The 14745-nt window shown below is 48.3% G+C and overlaps 1 protein-coding gene across 3 annotated transcripts in view; it reads left to right on the top strand.

The window, feature by feature from the left end:
* Positions 1–14745, top strand: part of HMGXB3 (HMG-box containing 3) — a 1885602-nt gene that overhangs the window by 1488189 nt on the left and 382668 nt on the right. The window lies entirely within an intron of this gene.

Raw genomic sequence — 14745 nt, 5'->3', positions numbered from 1 at the left:
GTCACCCGATGTGATAAGTAGGACGCACAACGCCCATAGCCTTAGTTCCGTTTTTTCCGCGAATGTGTTCGCTTTGTGAATCTCGGTACGCCTCGACTCTTTGGAGTTTGCTGTTTTTTTCTCGGTTCGTTGAACCTGTTCGGTTTTTTGTGAAGCCCTGTTCGTGGCGATGTCTACTTCGTCTCCAACCCCGCGTCCGGGCTTCAAGAAATGCGGGGACTGTGGGTCCAAGATGTCGGTCACAGACTTGCACGACGCTTGCCTCTGGTGCCTCGGGGAGGCCCACGATACGGACGACTGTGTTGACTGCCAGTCGCTCACAGCAAAGGCCTTGCAGGAACTCAAGAAGAAGCTGTCGGTAGGTCGGGTGTCTAAGCCCCGAAAGTTGAGGTCTGCGGGGCTTTCGACGGATGACTCGAGGGGCGACTCTCTGCGTTATCGTCGGAAGTCCAGTGGGTCTCCTTCCAGGAGTCGGTCTCGCCACTCCTCCGCCTCTTCGAGGCATTCCCGGAAGCGCCGGCATCGGTCGCCTTCCCCGTCCTCTTCCGAGGACTCCGCCCGTCGGCAGGTCGCTTATCCCTCTTTGCAAGCGACACCGGAGGAATGGGCTTCCTTCGGGAAGCAGATGCTAGCGATTCTTGATTCGCAGGGCACCGGTCCGTCCGTGCCTCTGAGTGGAGTCGGTCGGCACCGGTCGAGAGACACCGCTCGTACGCCTTCGGGCTCGGGTGGAGGGCACGGCTCAGACAAGGGTAGCCGTTCTCATCATGCCCGTTCCAGGTCCCAGTCCTTGACGCGCGATCCTGTGCCGTCTTCGAAGAAGACGTCGACACCTGTGGCGCCGAGGTCGTCGACGATTTGTCTCGAGGCTTCGCCTCCGAGGGGGTCATCGATGCTGTCGGCGCCTAGGTCGTCGAGAGACACGCTCGGAGCTCCGGCTTCTAGGCCTGTGTCGACGCTGTCGATGCTGGCGGCGCTGCAGCTGACGACGCCGATTCGCTCGACGTCGACGCCGTTTCTGTCGGCGCCGACTCGTTCGGCACCCTTGACGCCTTTCGAGGTGGTGGTGTCGGAGGGGCCCCGTGGCACGGGGTTAGCCCCTAGAAAGGCTCTGGCTAAGGTCAGGCACTGCTTTGGTCCCCAGATGTCTTCCTCTCCCCGCCTGGAGTACATTTCAGAGGGTGATGAAGGCTCTGATGACGGCTTGGTTACGGTTACGGTACCAGATGAGCTGATCTCGGGCCATAGCCAGTTTGTTGACCTGAGGCAGTCACTGCATGATGCCAGTGGAGTTTTGTAGGCCGGAGTCTGGCACTCATGCCGATTCTTCATATCGGCGCCTTATGTCTCGGGTCATCGAGTACTTGGGTTGGTCAGCTCCCCCAGGGGAGTTCGTTCAGGATGATCTCACAGACATCCTTGATCTTGGTCCCCCCACTGACCCGGTTTTGCCGTTTCATATGGCTCTGCAGAGAAGGGTGGCGGCGGCTAGGACTGCTCCGGAGAGTCTCCCGGCTGTGGGCAAGTCTTTGTCGCGAACATACCGTCCAGCCAGTAGCGACCCCTGCTACTTGTCCAGGCACCCCACTCCGGAGAGTTTGGTGGTGCAGGCGGCTACGGCCCCGGCAAAGCAGGCGTCGTATCCTACCATCCCTCCGGATAGGGACCACAAACGTTTTGACGGCTGGGCGAAGAAAGTGTTTTCTTCAGAGGGTATGGCGCTTCAGGCTGCCAACTCCATATGTGCCTTGTCTCGTTTCACACTCACTCTGTGGAACTGTGTTGCATTAGCGGCTGAACGTATTCCCGAAGGGGACGAATGGGATGGTTTCCTTGCTATGGTTCAGGATGGCAAGGATGCCATGTGTGAGGCCGTTCAGTCGGGTTTGGACATGGCAGATTGTGTCAGCCGGTCCATGGCGGCGAGCACCGTAATATGCAGGTTTGCGTGGTTGCGGAAGTCTGGGTTTGCTCCTGATGTGCAGTCCTGGCTCCTCAACATGCCTTTTGACAGTGAACATCTTTTTGGCAGCAAGGCTGACGAGAGCCTTGAGAGGTTGCAGACCTCCAAAGCTGCAGCAAAGTCGTTGGCCGCTGCAGTTCGCCAACCTCCGCCTTTTCGTCCTAGGGGACAGCAATGGAGGGGAGGTTCCTTTCGCTATTACTCGTCCTTCAGTAAAGCGAGAGGAGCTAGCAGTCAAAGAGGCCACCATAAGAGTGCCAGAGGTGGAAACAAGGGTACTCGAGGTGCCAAGGCCGCTCGGGCAGTTGCATCTTTGTCCTCAGGCAACGCTGCAGCCGCTACCACACATTCATGAGGTTGGGGGAAGGCTGGCGCAGCATCTTGTAGAGTGGCAAGCCATTACTTGAGATGTGTGGGTTCTGGAGATCATAACCCAAGGCTACTGTCTTCCTTTTCGGCAGAGGCCTCACGACAATCCACCTGGGAACCTCTTTGAAGAGTCCGGATCCGCTCCTTGCGCAGGAAATTCAAGCCCTGCTGGAGAAAGGCGCCATAGTCTGGTGCCTGTAGCGGAGAGGAACAAGGGATGGTATTCCCATTATTTTTTGATTTCGAAGAAAGACGGGGGATTGAGACCCATCATGGACTTGCGTGGTTTGAACAAACTCCTCAGGAAGGACAAGTTCAAGATGGTTACTCTCTCTCAAGGCCTCCAGGCCCTTCAACTTCAGGACTGGTTGGTGTCTCTCGACCTCAAGGATGCTTACTTCCATGTGCTGATCCATTCCAAGCACAAGAAGTACCTGAGGTTCGCGGTTGGCGACTCATACTTTCAGTTTCGGGTCCTGCCGTTCGGATTGACCTCCGCCCTGAGGGTTTTCACCAAGCTCATGGTGGTGGTGGCAGCGCATCTCCGGAAAGGGGGGATTCACGTCTACCCCTACGTGGACGATTTGTTGATCAGGGGGAGCTCTCCCGAGCAAGTCCTCGATCATCTGTCCGTCACCTGCCACTCCCTTCACAAGCTGGGCTTGTCCCTCAATTTAAAGAAGTCCCATTTGACACCAACGCAGTGGCTCCAGTACATCGGAGCAGTGCTCGACACATCCCTCGGGCAGTGTTTTCCTCCCCAGGTGAGGGCTCTTCACATTCAGCAGATGGTGCACAAGTTTCAATTTGCCCAGAATCTCCCAGTGTCCGAGTTCTTGAGACTGCTCGGCCTCATGGCATCCTGCATTCTTCTGGTGCCAGAAGCTCGTCTGCGGATGAGATCTTTGCAGTGGGCACTCAAGCTTCAGTGGTCTCAGTCCTCCGGCAGGCTGTCGGACCCTGTTCAGGTGCCGCCCTCGGTCACCCAGGACCTTCTGTGGTGGGCCGTCGAAGGCAATCTGATGAAGGGGTCCCCATTTTGGCTGGCCTGGCCGGAGGTGACGATCGTGACGGACGCATTCCTCACGGGATGGGGAGCTCATGCCAACGAGTTGACAGTCAGCGGTCGTTGGTCTCTGTCGGAGTCCAGACTCCATATCAATCTGTTGGAGCTGAGGGCTGTCAGGCTAGCCCTGAAGGCTTTTCTGCCGACTGTGCGAGGAAAGAGTGTCCTGATTCTAACGAACAACACGGCAGGGTCACTTCCTCTGTGCAGGGAGGCGATGCAGCTCGAGTTCTGGGCCATCCAGCAGGAAGTTTCGATCTCGGCTGTTCCTCTGGCCGGAGACGACAACGAGACGGCGGACGCTCTGAGCAGGCAGAGCATGATCTCTCACGAGTGGGAGCTGGCTCAGGAGATTCTCCTGGAGATCTTCGCCCTTTGAGGAACCCCTCAAGTAGATCTCTTCGCCTCCAGTGTCAACCGGAAGTGCGAAAGGTTTTGCTCGCGGGAATTTCATCCAAAGGGAGCCTTAGGCGACGCGTTCGTGGTGGAGTGGTCATTCCCGCTGCTGTACGCGTTTCCTCCAGTCCCTGTCATCCCGCAAGTACTACGGAGGTTCGGTTCCTGGATGATCCTCATTGCTCCGGCGTGGGCCCGGAGGACGTGGTCGACTTGTCCTTCTGCCCTCCACGTCGTCTTCCCTACCGAGACGATCTGCTCTCACGGGAGCGGGGTCAGGTTCTCCATCCAGAGGTCAGATCCCTCAACCTTCACGCTTGGCTTCTGAAAGGTTTAGGTATAAGGATTGGGACCTCCCTGAAGACGTGATGGAGGTGTTGCTCTCGGCCAGGCGGCCGGCAACTAAGTCTCCGTACCGTTGCCGTTGGAGAAAGTTCTGCGACTGGTGCAGAGTTAAGAATGTGGATCCTTTTGAATGTGACTTTCCCATGGTTCTGTCTTTTTTGCTTTCCTTGGCCCACAGGGGCTTGCAAGTGGGGACCATTAAAGGTTACCTGGTGGCGCTGTCCATCTTTAAGCGCTCGTCTGAAGAATGTTCCTATTTTAAGATTCCTTTAATTTCTCAGTTTTTGAAAGGGCTCACTAATGTGTTCCCTCCGTCACCTTTTCTGGTGCCCGGTTGGGATTTGAACCTTGTTCTTTAGTTTCTTATGGGTGCTCCGTTTGAGCCTTTACATTCTTGCCCTTTGAGGCTGTTCACTCTGAAAACTGTGTTTTTGGTTGAGGTTAGTTCCGCTCGCAGAGTGAGTGAGTTAAAGGCACTTTCAGTTAAGCCACCCTTCACTGTGTTTCATAAGGACAGGGTTGTCCTTAGAGTTCGTCCTTCTTTTCTTCCGAAGGTGTTTTCGGAATTTCATTTGAGCCAGAAGGATTTTCTTCCGGCGTTCTATCCTCCTCCACATCCTGGTAAGGAAGAGGAGAGGCTCAATAGGCTTGATCCTAGGAGAGCGTTGAGCTTTTATATTTCACGCATGTCCCGGGTCAGAGTGGACGATCAACTTTTCATTGGGTACGCTGGAAAGCGTTTGGGACAAGCTGTGACGAAACAGACTTTGTCTCGTTGGATTATTTTAGCTATTTCTGAGTGTTACCGCTTGGCGGGTAAGGAACCTCCGGCTGGCTAGCAGGCCCATTCTACCAGGGGAGTGGCTGCGTCTACTGCCCTGCTGAGGGGTGTTGCTATTCGTCACATCTGTGATGCAGCCACCTGGGCTTCAGTACATACTTTTGTACGTCACTACTCCCTCGATTCCATCAGAGGGCAGGATCTGGCCTTTGGCAAGGCAGTCCTATATTCCGCAATTTGATTGGGCATGATAAATTTGTGTTCTAAATTTTTTTCCCACCTCCTTGCTTGGTACTGCTTTGGCAGTCTGTCATATATATGGAATAGGTCGGAGGACCCAATCCCCTCGAAGAACAAGTTACTTTCTTACCTGGTAACGTTCTTTCGATGGAATGGTAGGACGACGTATTCCATGTCGCTCCCTCCCTACCTTCCCCGCTGCAGAATTTCTTTTGCGATTGCAGCTTTGGTTCCGCAAGGCCTTGTGTGTCTGACTGGCAGAAAACTAGTGGCACACGTTCTGGAGGAAAAAACTACAACTGAGGCAATGGGCGTCGTGCGTCCTACTTATCACATCGGGTGACGTCGGCCGTTGGAGGAGGTCCTTGGGGACAGCGCATCAACGTCATCGACGCAGGACGCAGACGCCTACGATTTTCCGAAGCAGCACAGCTGTGGACATTACCTGTTATAGATATGGAATACGTCGTCGGACCATCCCATTGAAAGAACGTTACCAGGTAAGTAAGTAACTTGTTCTTCTCAGAGGTAGCTGTGGCCAATTAAGCCCAATCCAGGCTTCATTAGCTTGCAGCAGTGGATTGCAATTAAGGCCTCTCCCTCTCTTGGTAGCCTAGCCGGCAGGAGCCTGTAGCAGGTGAATGCAATCAGCGTCTCTCCATCTCGTAGCAGCTTGTTTCAAGTGAATGTATTTAGTATGCCTCCCCCAGCCCTTTGCCTCTGGGACTTCATACATCTACCAGAATGCATCAGCTGGTTTCTGGAATAGAACATGAAAGTAGTTTGGTCCAAAACTGCAGCAGTCAAACAGGTAAATGAATGCCAGGGCAATTTGTGGGTTAAAAAACATGGTAGTTATGCTATTAATAAAGTCTATGAAGGGGTGCTGTGACGAATCAAAGGTATTTGTCCGTTCTCCACAAGGAGAAGGGAGGCTCCCCTTTTGAGGCTAGGGAGGTGAGCCTGCTCCACAAGACCCTAACTAGGGGTCTGAGTAAGTGGGACCTCACTGGGAGAGACTCCTCCTTAGGGAACAAGGACTCCCATTCCTGTGATGAACTTCCTAAGCCACATAGCATAGTAACATGCATGGGACTATCTGCTACGAACACTAATGTAACATCTGCATATTTGGCTATTGGCAGTGCTGGAACCAACCAGCCCAGAGTAGGAAAGGAGACTGTCTACTTAAGAGAAGACGCATACTTAACTGAGACGAGTGGAGGAACATGGAAAAGCAGAGAGTACCCTACACAGGGTCGCCACCTGACGTGAGCATGCCATGGTGAGGCGGACCTGGGATGAGCCGCGCAGCCTGCGGTTTTCAAGAAAAGCTGCAACATGCCAGTGTGAGATGCTGGAGACCCGTCATATCTAACAACGCAGGAGCGGTTGTGAAACAGGAAAGGTTAGTCCTGTGTTAGGTGGTGGCAAGACAACATCCATATCGTGGTGGGCAGGATGCCCGACAAAACACGCCAAGACCATCAGAGGAGGCAAGTGGGAGCTCAATATGGCAGAAGGGAAACAAACAACGTAGCGTGATGAAACCAAGGCATGAGAAAGGCAGTATGGAAGAGGATCACCCGAGCGAATGCCATGGCTTGCACCTTTTCCCGACATACAAACAGGTAATGGGGAGAACAGAAGAAGCAGGAGGCCGCCGAGGCAGCAAGAGATGGGGGCAGGGGACAGAGACTTTCCCTAGTAATCACGACATGTTACTTAATATAACCTGTATAATTGGAACTGTGAAAAGCTGATAGAGGCGACTGAATAACCCTGTGTGGGAAGTATATGAAGACTCTGAACAAAGACCTGATAAAGGAGGGAAGTTAGTATACGAGCAAGATGAAAAGGGGACAAACTGTGGCATAACATCTTATGATAAAGAATGACAGACAAGACTATTAAGTGAAGAAGATGGTTGCAAAGAGAAAATCCAGGGGAGGGGAAATACCAAGGGAGAACAAACCACAGCCAAGCTGAGAGGTCTAAATCCTCCAACAAGAATGTGAGAATTTATCATGAGGAAAGTTGTCAGATAGATCATTAAAGAGAGTATAAAACCAACGACTGTTGTAGAAGAGCTACAAGAGTTAATCCAAGCGATAAAGAGAGACTTTTACAGAAGATCATGCTAGATAAGCAGCACAAGGAATAGAGCTATTGATACAAAGAGACTGTCATGAGATATTGTCCCACCAGGGGAATCTAGCCAATCTCCTTGAATCGTTTGCTAGTTATCTTCGTGGTAGGGTCAGGTAGAATTAGATTCAGACTGAGGAAGTTTCTTTCTTTGGGACTTCCTGACGCCAGAAGTGCACATTTAGTTCCTATAGATGTGTAGGGAACTATATCTAGAAATAGGGAAAGATAGGCCTTTTTCTTCTAATTTGAATAAAAGTGAATTAGAATGTCCTTAAAGAGTCTGACTCCTTCTTCCGATCCACCACAGTGCATATAGTGCTGTTTAGCAGGTGGGTAGATTCCTAACTGAAAGTACTTGTGTCATCTCAAGATCCGGATGGCAAGAATATCTCCCCTGTGGGCAAGCCGATTCTCCCCCGGCTGTTTCTAACATACTGACAGGTGAAGTTAATGTTTTTTTTGTGTGTTAATCTGGGACCACCTCTGAGCACACTCGCTTTGCCAGCCTTTTTTCTCAGTTTACCAGCTCCAACCATGACTGACTCGTAATAATCCTTTCTCCTTGTATGAAACTGGTTTCAGTCAAACATGCAGAACTATCTATGCATTCCTTGTGTTTAGCAAATAAACTTACTAGCTGACCAGGAAATGTTGTGTTAAAGTGTAATGTATCATTATAGCTTAAGAATGTAAGAGCACAGATGGAACCATGAATGTCTGTGTTCCTAGAAATGTGTAGGCACGGTCCCTTTTATGAGTTAGTTGAATAGTACTTATTTGGAAAGTGTTTGCCACATGTGTATCGATGTGCCTTCCACTGCATAAAGTGCAGGTTTTCCCCACGCAGTGTCATTCACTATCCTGGATAACGTTCACAGAAGAAAGGAGTGCCTGTTTTGTGAATGCACAGTACTGTTGAGCCGGGGTAGTAGATTCACAATGTGATTTTCGTAATTGTTGCTGCGCTGGTTATATGGTATAGTGAGCAAAGAGTGCCTGGATTTTGAATGTATGATGCTGTCCAGCCGGTAGTCGATTCAAAGATAGTTTAATTAACTGTATTGAAGCTACGTCGCTCCCACAACACAGAGAGTTGGAAGTGCCTGCATTGTAAATCCACAATGCTGTTGAGCTAGGTTTTATGTTCACAGTGTGTTTGTTGAGTAGTTCTGTGCTGCGTTAGACCAACGGCACTATGAGCACGGAGTGCCTGGATTGTAAATGCACAATGCTGTTGAGCTGGGTAATAGGTTCACAGCCTGTTTACTTACTAGACTTACACTTTGTTAGGCCCACGGCACAGTGAGCAGAAAGTACCTGGATTGTGAATGCACAATGATGTAGAGCCTAGTGGTTGGTTCACAGCCTGCTTTTCTGTCTTCTAGCTTCACATAATTGATGTCTTAAAACCTTAAGACACCCACTAACGGCAGGAAATGTTGGCCATGTTCTCTGCCCCACACAAGGTGTCTCTACTCATTTTCTCCTAAAAAGAGAACAGTTTGTACTATTCAATGGTCTTATTCCCGTGGACTGCCCTGTGTCCACCCCCTATCCTTGTATTGTGTGTGCTGCTTTGAAGTGTGTGATTGTTTGTGTGCGGAGGGAGGTGTCTGTAGTAGCATACCTATGATATGTCTGCCCTGCTTTATGTGTGTAAATGGTCGTACCCCGCAAACTCGCGTACGACCCTGGCTGTGTGGGTGTGTATATGTGGAACGGAGGGAGGTCTTGTATTCTGTTAATGTATGCATCTGGAATGAAGGACAAGGCTGCGTGGAACAGAGTGGAATGTTGAGAGTGGTTTTTGTGGTTGATTGTTAACTGAGTGTTCTGGAAAAGTCAGTTGTTGCATGGGAGATTCATGTAATGGTATGTCCGGTGAGTGTTCCTCTCCATCATATATCCTGATACATGATAGAGTGTAGAGCAGAGAGTCTGCACTGACTGCTTTAAAATCACTTCCGTTTCACGGAGCGAACGCAGAGTGTTAAGCAAAGTGTTGCGTTGAGCTTCGGTGAGCAGTAAAAAAAGGAAGGCACTTGGCGGACTCAATATCAGCAAAGAAGGGAGCCCCTGCCCCCAGAGAAGATCTAGTGAAGCACTAGCTAAAGGTGAGGAGGCTGAGCTAGGGGTGGGAGGTGTGCAGCGCTATTATGAGGGGGCTGGGCTCTCGGTCCCGTTTACAAGCAAAACAGCAAGATCAGGTGGAGAGTTCAAAAATCCTTCCAACTCTAGAAACTGATTCTTGTGCAGACGATGCCCCCAGAGACATTGAGTGATTGGATAATCTGCGCCAGCGAGAGTATGAGGGGGTGGAGTCTCTAACATCAATCCTTTTAAAAGAGGATAACTCTGCATCAGCCCCTGGCTGTTTTGACCTTAAAGAACAACCACAAGGCAATGTGGAGAGAAGAGGGATGCCTAATGATGGGAAAGAACCCCTAATAGAAGTTGTGGGGATGACGAGTGGACATTTGGCTACTGCCCAAAAGGGGAGAGGAGAAGGGGTCAATGCTAATCAGACGGCGTTGGAAGGCTCGAAAACATTGATGCTGGTGGCTCGCCTGTCAAAAGATATCTTAAATCTTACTACAAGAATCGAAAATCAGAAACGCTTGAGTTTAGCAAGCTTAAAAGAAAGATTGTGAAACTACTCTTCGATAAGCCCAAACTAGTGAAGAAGTCTTCTGTTCAAATGAAAAAGATCATATTTCAATCGGAGAGTCAGCCCTTAGTGAAGGGAGTGGAAAATCAGTGACTAACCAAGAGCTAAGGCCTCCACTGAGATAGTTTGACAATAGACCCAGAGACACTGATGGCAGTCTATCTTCGGTATCAATGAACGAAAGCAGACAGGACCTGAAATCCCCCGCAGAGGTGGAGGGGCCGGCATTACGACAGATTTGGCCTGTCTACAAAATACTTTAATGGCTACATTTACAATGTTATTGGCCCATTTTGGGAACTTGTATGAAGCTCTTAATGACTCATTGAAAGATAAAGCCACCCTCATAGCAATAGTTCATGCTAAGATCAGTTACTTGGAGGGTTTTGTCGTAAAGGTCAAGAAACGACTGGATAAGGAAGCTGAAACATCTTTGAACTTGCAAAACCGTCTATGCGACTTAGTAAGGCGAGAAGAGCTAGACAAGACCACCTTGATAACAGCAGTACTTGAAGACTGCAAATGGATGCAGAATAACTGTAAAGACCTCCAATAACTTACAAGAAGATCAATCGATGAAATCAGTGAAAGTACTGACGGCGGAAGAAAGGAATGGATGGACGATCACCACCAAGAGAAGGACAAGAACCTGGGGGAAATTCCCAATGCCCGAGGGAAGGAAGATCTACTGATGGCCCCGTGGGAAAAAGTCATCTCTATATTTCAAAGCGGGGACCAAGAGGGGAGACGGAGAATTTAGAAAAAAAGCCCCCACACAAGATCAACAAAAAAAAAAAAAAAACTTCAAAAAAGGGAGCAAGTGAAAGACAAATGGGTCTCAGGCATTTTTGAGAAATTTGAGAACACCTCCCCGCACCTTGTACCCTCCAAATGGGAAGTGTCAAAAAAAGGATGAACATGAAGATGCCATTATAAAGTAAAAAACAGATACAAATGATGCTAGGGAATCATGAACCGAGTCAGTGGAGAATGAATGAGAATGAGGTAATGTCAGACTCATGCCTGAGTGACTTGATGGAAATCATCCAAGAAGAAGAAAGGGCTGAGGAATGTAAGTAGTACAGATCTGAAGGAAATCGATCGGCAGGTGCTGCAAATTTTGAATATATGGTCAGTTAAGCAATGGATAGAAGCCCGACAAGTAGAGGAAGAGTCCAGTGGCGAAGAGCAATTTCCCCAGTTTAGGACCATGGAAGAAAAGAGGCTAAGAATAGGAAAAAGGCCAGGAGTTGAGCCAAAGGAATCTACAAGGCAATTGGAACGGAAAAGCTCGATTGGAGTGAAAGACAGGCAGAAGCCTAAAATAATTAAAGAAATGCAAATGATCGAGACACTCCAAAAGTTGAGAAACCGGTGTTCGTACCAATGAGGCCGGAACAAAGCATCCAGAGGGAAACAAATTGGGTGTACCTACAGCGTTTTACAACAACAAATGATGATCCGATTCTTAATCGTCAAAATGTAATGATATTATTGCCTCATATGCCAAAATTAAGAACAATCACCGCAGATGATATACAAGTAGTTCAATTCGCAGATGAAAGGCGTACGGACTTTGTGATTTTACATCTAAGATGCTTCTGCTGGACTTTGAGGTAACTAACTACCTAGACGCAGAAGGAAATTGGGATCATTGTAGTGGGGCTCCAAAGGAATGGCAATTTAGGAATAATGAGGGTGGTGAAAGATGTGGATCAAAAGGGCTTAGAGCCAGAAGGTCAGGAATATAACCCTCAATCCCTCTTGCCTCTTTCAATTATGTTTGGAAATCACCTAACAGTGCCGCACAAGACAGCTGGGGGCCAGAAACCTTCCTTGGGGGATGGTAAGAGTCAGAGGTGGGGGATGGTAAGAGTTGGAAGGGTGCTACCCCCAAAGATCAAACCGATATAACTCAAGCTTGTCTCACAGCGCTGGCTACTATTGGAAGCCAGATAACGAAGAAGTATCCAGTGACTGGTGGGTTGAAAACTTGGCTAGATGGAGAAAATAGCCAGAGCTGGGACTGGCTGGCAGCCGCACTGGTGGGGCCCAACAATCATTAGAATCAGGAGAAGGATCTACTTCAACACGGCTCTTGGAATAAGAGAGGATTTATGGACCTCTTTGAAAATGAGAACCTGTTATTGAAGCATTTTGACCTTCTCTGCCTTCTGGAGATGTGGCTGAGGGCAAAACCAATGTGCCTAGGTTATACAGTCCTACTCTATAAAGCTAGGAAAGGACTATGGACTATGGGGACTTCCCCTCCTCGGTCCTGATGACACTGGTCAAGATGGGTAGGGCTTCGAGAGTAATCTCATCCATAAAGCCTTCTACATATGTCCAAATGGTAACTCTTGAGCAACACCACCCTGGTCAGGAAAAAACCTCCATTGTTCTCTTAAATGTATATTGGAGCCCAAGTGTACCATCGGCCTGCAAGTTTTTGGACTCTGTTATCTCCTTAATAGATGATGTCCGCATGACTACAGCAAATGCACAGATAATTGTATGTGGGGATTTTAATCCACATTACTTAGACATTTTGGGGAAAGTGAAAAATGAATCAGTATTAGGAGAAATTGAGCTACTATGGCTCAATGAAGTGGAGTCCCATGATTTATCAATGTTAAATGGTCAAACAAGTGGTGATATACCAGGGGCAATGACCTGGAGGATTGGTGCCTTGAGAGCCTACGTGGACTACTGCTTTGTATTGAATAATGTTCCTGCTTCAATCTTGAAATTTGAAATTATGGAAATGAAGTCAAGTGATCATGACTTGATGGCACTATGTTGGGAATTGCTGGGAGACTGGGAGAGGGAAGGTATGGTTAACATGGTCGAGCCAACAGGCGGCCGAAATAGACTCAGAATAAAACCGTCCGATATCCCGAAGATGGCGGCACTTTTTGATGAATTTGTGGTGGTTTATCCAATGGAAGTTGACTACGGTTGGATTCTGAGGGACTATAAGGAAAAGAAACAAGCTTTTAGAAGACCAGACTTTCATCTAGTCCATGCCACTAATAATGAAGTGGGGGTGGCTAAGAAAAAACTAAGAGCAGATATTAGAGAATTAAGAAAAGAAAATTCTCTGGATATGCCTAAACAAGTGAAATAAAGAAAGCAGCAATATCGAAACTGGCTCTTGGCATCTAAGGCTAAAAGTTTGCAGTTTGATGCTGAGCAAATGTGGAGCGCAGTTTTCAGGGCGAATACAAGAAACTTTTGGGGCCTACTGAATAATACAGGAGATCTTGGGCGGCCTCTCATGATTAGTCAGGTCCCTGAAGATAAATGGATAGATTTTTATGCCAAATTATTTTAGAGAAGGGCATCTGAACCACACTATATTTGCAGTGATGTGGAGGGGGCTGGGGTAATTAGCATACAATGGGATGACAGCAGGATAATTATTATAAGACTGAGTACATCGAGAGCAGCTGGGCCTGATGGTCTTTCCAATCATATGCTGAAAGAAAATGTGGAATTCTGGACCGATTTTGCACTGCAAATTTTCCTCCAGGTCCTAGCTACAAAACAGATCCCAGAGACTTGGAGAGAGGAATTATCGCACAATCTCTCTTCTTGATTCTTTGGGAAAACTGTTCGCAACAACCTTATTAAGAGACCTGAATGTCTGGGTTGAGCAGGTTAGACGGTCTTGATGCCTGCCAGACAGGATTTGTGAATGGGGTGGGCACAACCCTAAACCTGTTTTGATCAGCCTTTTAAAACTGCAAGCCTTGGGTACAGGTTCAAATATCTATCTGCTGTTTATGGATCTTAAGAGAGCTTTTGATGGGGTGAATAGGGACAGACTTTGGGATGAACTACTTGAAAGAAAATGACTTGTATACTGACAATTAGATTTGGGTAAGATTGTCACCAGAGGGGATGCTCCCGACCAAAATTGGCATGTACAGGGGTCTTAAGTAAGGCTGCTCACTGGCCCTTTTTATTTAATCAACATGTGGCAGACTTGGGTGACTCTCAGAAGTCTGTTCGGGCTTTCCCTCCAAAAATGAATGGTATTCAGGTGCCCTGTGTCCTTTATGCGGACAACATGGTCTTTATTGACCAAACGCAGATAGAGCTGGAGAGCTGGCTGAATGCCTTCCGAATGTACCTGGAGTCAAAAGGGCTCTGCGTAAAAGTAATAAAATCTAAGGTTTTGGTGATGACATCAGTAAAAAGGAAACATCGGAACCATTACAAGTGGAACATAGGAGGGGAACGCCTAGAGATTGTGGAAACAATGGTATACCTGGGAGTGGTGCTAAACAAGAATATGAATGATCAAGCGCATCTCAGGAAACTCTGGGCCAAGACTAAACAACTGGCGGTACACGGGAGAGCAATGCACAAGAGATAGGGCACCTTCTCAATGTGTCCTCTGATAACCTTTTATAAACAGAAGGTGGTCCAAATTCTAGCCTTTGGGGCTGAAGGTATGTTGAGTTTCTCATGGAAAGTCTGGGACCTTTTTAGAAGGGCATTTTTGGAGAAAGGTATTGACTCTTCCAAATTCATTGCCAGTGATAGCAATTTGATTGGAGCTTGGGCTCCAATCGATGGAATCTATTGTAACATGGAAGACAATATCTTTGTTTAGAAAATGCATGGTTGACGATAATATAGCCCCACCCAAAATTCTAAGAGAAGACGATCAAAACTAGGACATAAATGGCTGGGGATATGGAAGGAGAAATGCCAGACTATTCTCGGCATAATGATATCCCAAGTGAAATGCTGATAGA

The sequence above is a fragment of the Ambystoma mexicanum genome, chromosome 3q (genome assembly GCF_040938575.1).
Source record: "Ambystoma mexicanum isolate Mex_15411 chromosome 3q, UKY_AmexF1_1, whole genome shotgun sequence".
Taxonomy (NCBI): domain Eukaryota; kingdom Metazoa; phylum Chordata; class Amphibia; order Caudata; family Ambystomatidae; genus Ambystoma; species Ambystoma mexicanum.
The sequence above is the reverse complement of the archived record's forward strand: the minus strand, read 5'-3'. Positions and strand labels throughout refer to the sequence as shown.